At 42.8% G+C, this 6,431-nt stretch overlaps 1 long non-coding RNA gene across 1 annotated transcript in view; it reads left to right on the forward strand.

Annotated features, from left to right (window-relative positions):
* Positions 1–2,102, forward strand: part of LOC119472326 — a 14,325-nt gene extending 12,223 nt beyond the window's left edge. The window contains exon 3 of the long non-coding RNA XR_005201466.1: positions 2,022–2,102. This is a non-coding gene — a long non-coding RNA (uncharacterized LOC119472326). The remainder of the gene's footprint in view (positions 1–2,021) is intronic.
* The last annotated feature ends 4,329 nt before the right edge of the window (positions 2,103–6,431 follow it).

The raw sequence follows: 6,431 nt of genomic DNA on the forward strand, positions 1-6,431 counted from the left end.
GGTTCAAGCAATTCTCCCACCTCAGCCTCCCCAGTATCTGAGGTTACAGGCATGTACCACCACGCCCAGCTAATTTTTGTATTTTTAGTAGAGACAGGGTTTCACCATGTTGGCCACCAGGATGGTCTCCATCTCTTGACCTAGTGATCTACCCACCTCGGCCTCCCGAAGTGCTGGCCTTACAGACATGAGCCACCTTGCCCAGCCCATTATCCGTTTATTTTTAGAAAAAGTCCTTTTTACTGATGATCATTCAACCCTCATTACCATTTTTGTTGATTTTCTACTGTGAGCACAGGATACCTATTCTCTATCTGGATGTAGTATACTAAGCTATAACCACCTTTCCCAGGAAATCTTGTGTTTGCTGGGAGTGGCTTTTCCAGAAGCCTCATGACAGGAAGGGTCTGATTCCCACTCTACCAATTAAGAACTGAGGCCCTGGGCAAGTTGTCTTGCCTCTCTGATCAATTGCTGTACCACAAATAGTGTGCACTGTGTGGGGGGAAGTGATTAAAAATTTTGAAAAACAAATTAATTATTATTATTTTGTTGTTGTTGTTTTCTTTTTTAAAAAAAAAATATATATATATATATATTTTTGAGACAGAGTTTCACTCTTGTTGCCCAGGCTGGAGTGCAATGGCACGATCTCGGCTCACTGCAACCTCCGCCTCCCAGGTTCAAGCAATTCTCCTGCCTCAGCCTTCTGAGTAGCTGGGATTACAGGCATGCCCCACCACACCCAGCTAATTTTTTGTGTTTTTAGTAGAGACGGGGTTTCTCCATGTTGGTCAGGCTGATCTCGAACTTCTGACCTCAGGTGATCCACCTGCCTTGGCCTCCCAAAGTGCTGGGATTACAGGCATGAGACACCACACCTGGCCTCTTATTATTATTATTATTTTTTATAGAAATGGGGTCTCAGTATGGTGCCCAAGTTGGTTCAAACTCCTGGACTCAAATGATCTTTCCTCTACGGGCTCCCAAAGTGCTGGGATTATAGGTGTGAGTTACTGCTCCCTGACGGAAAAAAAAAATGTTTTTTGAGCGGGAAAGTAGAACTATCAACTTCACAGGATTATTTTAAGCTTAAATGAGAGTAATTTAAGCTTAAATGAGTAATTTATGCAAATTACTTACTATTTTACATGAAATAAGAAATAACCCTCATAAAGCCCTGTGAAATGCTCCATAAACCAAGCTTAAAAACAAACCACTGAAATTTACATTCAGAACTGCTAAAATGTGGGCCAGGCGGGATTGGGAGGTCAAGGTGGGCAGATCACCTGAGGTTGGGAGTTCAAGACCATCCTGACCAACATGGAGAAACCCCATCTCTACTAAAAATACAAAAAAAAAAAAAAAATAGCCAGGCATGGTGGTGCTTGCCTGTAATCCCAACCACTTGGGAGGCTGAGGCAAGAGAGCTGCTTGAACTTGGGAGTAGAGACTGTGATGAGCAGAGATCATGCCATTGCACTCCAGCCTGGGCAACAAGAGTGAAACTTCATCTCAAAAAAAAAAAAAAAATTGCTAAAATGTTTTCCTGTAAACCATCATATCAGAAGGAAATCTTTCCAAAACACCTCCCATCCCCTGCCTTGTTTAATGGTGTCTACTGAATTCATTTTAGCTCTTTCCTCATGACTCAAGGTCCCTGTTTTGCAACGAGTGACTGCACTGTCCTGGAACACAGGGATGACCTCAGTCAGGGGTTTTTCTACTGTCTACCCTCTCCGCCCTCTTCCCCACCCCCACACTCATAGCCCTGTTCATAGTTCCATAATATCACTTACCACACTGTGGCAAAAATATCTGTTTACCCAGCTTCTTGGCCTAGGACCCCTTTTCTCTGAGCAGGGGCCAGGCCCTCAGTAAATGTCTCTCCAGGCCCCATTTAAAGGGCTGGGTGTCCAGAACTCAGCAGCATGGCTTGTGTTCAATCATTCCGACACTTTAAAATGCCTCCTTGTCCTCGGCCAAGTACTAAAAGCACTGCTCTGTTTTATCTTTTCCAGATAACCAAGGACAGAAATTATATTCCTCTGTAGAATCTTGTAATGGTTTTCAGTTATTAAAGGACCAAGAAGATATTTACTCTTCTGGTAAAATTTAAGCCCAGTCTGTCTTCTTTGCTTTTTCATTTGGGGTCTTCGTTCTGCTTTCATTGACGGCAAGGATGTTGGAACCAGACAGCCCTGGGTTCAGATATTAATCTACCATTTGGTAGTTATCTGACTCTTAGTGAGTCACTTAAATTCTCTGTTACTCAGTTTCCTTATCTGAAAAATGGGATAATGCTCAGGCTGCAGAATTGCTGTTCACGTGGAGACGCAGTAAAAGTAGAAAGATGAGTAAAACTCCTCTAAGGAAAGAGTTTTGATACCTCTGGCTTTGATAACCTTGCTAGGATTGGGGCAGGGGTGGGACTCTAAAGGGCCTTCCTGAGTAATATTAGATGGATCTTACCCAGACTTTAAGAGTGTGGCCTAGTCATAGTTGGGCATTGCATTTGCAGAGCACACAGGTGAGTAGGACACCAAGGTACTCAGGGTGGCTGAGTCTGATGGTTTTCTTCCCAACAGCCATTCTTGCATTACCTTTCATCCCTTCTGTCAGAATCTGCTTTCCAACTCCAGAGACTAAAAATGCCAATACAGGTTGAACATCCCTAATCTGAAAATCTGAAATCCGAAATGCCTTAAAATCCAAAATGTATTGAGTGCCAACATGGTACTCAAAGGAAATGATCATCAGAACATTTAGGTTTTTTTAGGTTTTCAGATTAGGGATGCTCAACTGGTAAGTATAAAGCAAATATTTTTAAATTAGGGAAAAAAATCTGACATCTGAAACACTTCTGGTCCCAAGCATTTTGTGGTACTCAACCTGAATAATTTTTTTTTCTTTTTTGAGACGGAGTCTCACTCTACTGCCCAGGCTAGAGTGTAATGGCACAATCTTGGCTCACTATAATCTCCGCCTCCTGGGTTCAAGTGATTTTCCTGCCTCTGCCTCCTGGATTCAAGTGATTCTGCTGTCTAAGCTGAATAACTTTTACTGTTAGGATGTGAGCATGTAACCCAACCCCAGTGGAGGAGTTTAAAGGTAAGTCTTCTGAGATGTTTCTGTGCAAGTTTTTCCTTTATGATGTCGGGAGGCAGATGTAGTTATGTGTGGACATAATTTCTGGAGCTATGGCAGCCTTCTTGTGACCATGAGGGAAACTCTAAGGATGAAAACCAACAGGCTGGGGATGGCACGAAGGAAAATAGAAAGCACATGGGTTGGGTGCTTGATGATACTGTTATGTCCCTTAATTAACTAAGTCTGAAAATGGTACCCCCAGAGATAATAAACTTTATTGTTTAAGCTTTATGTAGTTATATGTTCCATTACTTGTTACTTTAGTATGCATTCAGCATGCAGTTGAGAAGGCTAAGCTTGGAGGGCATGGGGAGAAGGAGAAGACTTGACGGTAACACAGCAGAAAAGGAAAAGAGAAAAGTTGCTTCTGTTGTGGGGAGCACTATAAATCTCTACTCCACTCCTTTGGGGAAGCCTGAGTCAATTCCACATGGCTTATGAATACTTTTGGTGTTCATGGATTCTTCTGGGGGACTTGAAGAAGAATTGAGATCTACATCAAGAATGGTGCCCAGCTGGAAATAGCTGCACTTCTGGGATACATAAGAATTTGAGATCATATGCAATAAATGATAGATCCTGTTATTACTATATTATCAGTATTATCTTAGCCCCTGACTGGTAGGCAGAAAAGAGGTAGAAATTAGATGCTCGTGGATGGGACTGTACCCTGTAGTTGTCCTTGAGAAGAAGCTTGTGACCAAGGCTGTATGAAGACAGCAAGAGGACTGAGTGGCAATTGGCGGCAGCCTCAGCGGATGGGCAGCTCTGCTACTTAACCTCTTACCAAGGGACTCTGCAGATGGAGCAAAAGGCTGGACCCCAGTTAGCAGAACAAAGGCCTGAAATCAGAGCAGCTCAACAGAAGTCTGACTTATTGTTTTGGAACGTGGCTTCCTGAATTCTCCCTGACAAGAAAAGAACTGGTTCCAGATCTCAGGTTGGGACTGACCTTCAATCTTCCACACAGAAATGAAGTTACCTAAGAATGTTATACACTGACCGGGCATGGCTCACACCTGTAATCCCAGCATTTTGGGAGGCTGAGGCAGGAGGATCATTTCAGGTTAGGAATTTGAGGCCAACCTGGCCAACATGGTAAAACCCAGTCTCTACTAAAAATACAAAAATTAACTGGGCATGGTGATACACACCAATAGTCCCAGCTACTTGGGAGGCTGAGGCAGGAGAATCACTTGAACCCAGGAGGTGGAAGTTGCAGTGAGCCAAGATTGCACCACTGCACTCCAGCCTGGGCAACAGAGTGAGACTGTCTCAAAAAAAAAAAAAAAAAAGAATGTTATACACACACCACATATGCAGAAATATATAAAAATTCTCCTTGTCTCAGTCTCCCTTTTTCTCTGTATGTGCATATGTCCTTATCTTAACCTCTCACAAAGGGCCTCGAGTGCTAACCTAATTCACCCAGACAGCTACAGGGAGTCCTCAAAGCCAGGGATTTGCTTTGGTCAATGGGGTATCAAAGGACACAACATACACCATATTTGAACTGAAGTTTTAAAGAGCCATTGGGTATTTTGCTCTTTTCATTCTGCCACAGGGATGACAGGTCTTGCTTGAATGGGGGCTCCTCCTACAGCCTTGGTCCCTGAATGTGAAAACACATGGAGCAGAAGCAGAGCCTTCACTGATAGGTGACGGCAGACGTGTAACAGCAGAGTGAGGAACATTGGTTGTTACAACCCCTTCGATTTAGGAAGTCATTTGTTACTGTGGTAAAGCTGACTAGTAAATCCAGGCAATCACCCAGATTGCCAAGCTGGGAGAAATCATAAATCTTTGTTGTTTTAGGCCACTACATTTAGGGTCTTTGTAAGATAGGAATAGATAGCTGGAGGTTGTGTGGCTTGAGACACTGAAAAGGTTCAGGATTCAAATGGTGCCCGCAGGGTCCAGTGTCCCCACTTCTCTTAACTCCACTTCACCTTGGATGGGCTATTACCCCAGCTCTATGTGGCGGACTCCAGCAGCCTTAGATGATGCAGTATCTCCAGACTCATGTCTTTCCACGTTCAAGTCTAATGGAAAGACAGCTTCTTTTCTAGCCATGCCTACAAAATCCCTGAGATTCTTTCTGAATAAATAGACCGGCTGAGGTCATGGTTCCACCCGTGAGACACTCATTGTGGGGGTGGAGATGGCAGTAGCTTGAGAAGGAGGTGTATCTGTTATGAGTTTCTCAGTTGCAACTCAAACGGCTAATTTAAAAGGGGAATTTTCTTAGCCACATAACTAAAAAAAAAAAAAGAAAAATTGATGGATAGTTCCAACTTCAGGTGTGCTATGATTTGGAGCTAAAGTAATGTCGTCACTAGGACTCACCTCTTGACTTTTCAAAATTACTCACACTCTTGACTTTTCAAAATTACTGGCTCCCTACTGGGAATTATGAAAACAAGTAGAAGTGGGTTTTGATGACAGTAATAGGTTCCAATCAAATGTTTGGGTTCCTCATTTAATTTGGTTTCTACACGTAACCATAAACTATAGGATGTTAGTCTTGATGTATGGTCACAGGTTTGTGTGTAGCAAGGAATCAGTGTCCATGTAAGTGCATCTTTGTTTCAACTGCCAACAGAGACAAGAGTGTAAAATGGAGCCAGATTGCCCAAGCTCAGATTCTGGCTCCAACACTTCTTAGCTGGGTGACCCTGGGCAAGTTGTTTAACCTCTCTGTGCCTTGGTGTATTCATCAATGCTCTCTGTGCATTGGCGTAAAATGAAAGATGATATTCTCTACCTACCACATAAGGGCCATTGTTAATACATGTGAATCACTTAGAATAGTGCTTCAAACGTATTAAATACTCAATGAATGCTAGCTATTATTATTCCCATTTCTACAGAAAACAAATGATTACTAATAAAGACATTTTTTCAAAAATGACCATTTTAGATGGCAGGGGTTGGCTTGGTTCATATATTTTGCTTGTCAGAGAGAGAGAGAGTGATTAGAACTGTATTTGCTCATATTATGCATCAGAAAACATTCTTATATTATTCTGCTGTGTGTTTTCACCTGCCTCTGCATGTTCCCATCAGTTACTGAGCTGTAGTCTTCCAAGATCAATAACTCCCTTTATTTGTGCTTCTTTGTATGAAAGAAACAATACATAAAGCTCAACTAAAGCTATAGGGAGAGGCCGGGCGCGGTGGCTCACGCCTGTAATCCCAGCACTTTGGGAGGCCGAGGCGGGTGGATCACAAGGTCAAGAGATCGAGACCATCCTGGTCAACATGGTGAAACCCCGTCTCTA

Source organism: Cebus imitator, unplaced genomic scaffold (assembly GCF_001604975.1).
Source record: "Cebus imitator isolate Cc_AM_T3 unplaced genomic scaffold, Cebus_imitator-1.0 Scaffold94, whole genome shotgun sequence".
NCBI lineage: Eukaryota > Metazoa > Chordata > Mammalia > Primates > Cebidae > Cebus > Cebus imitator.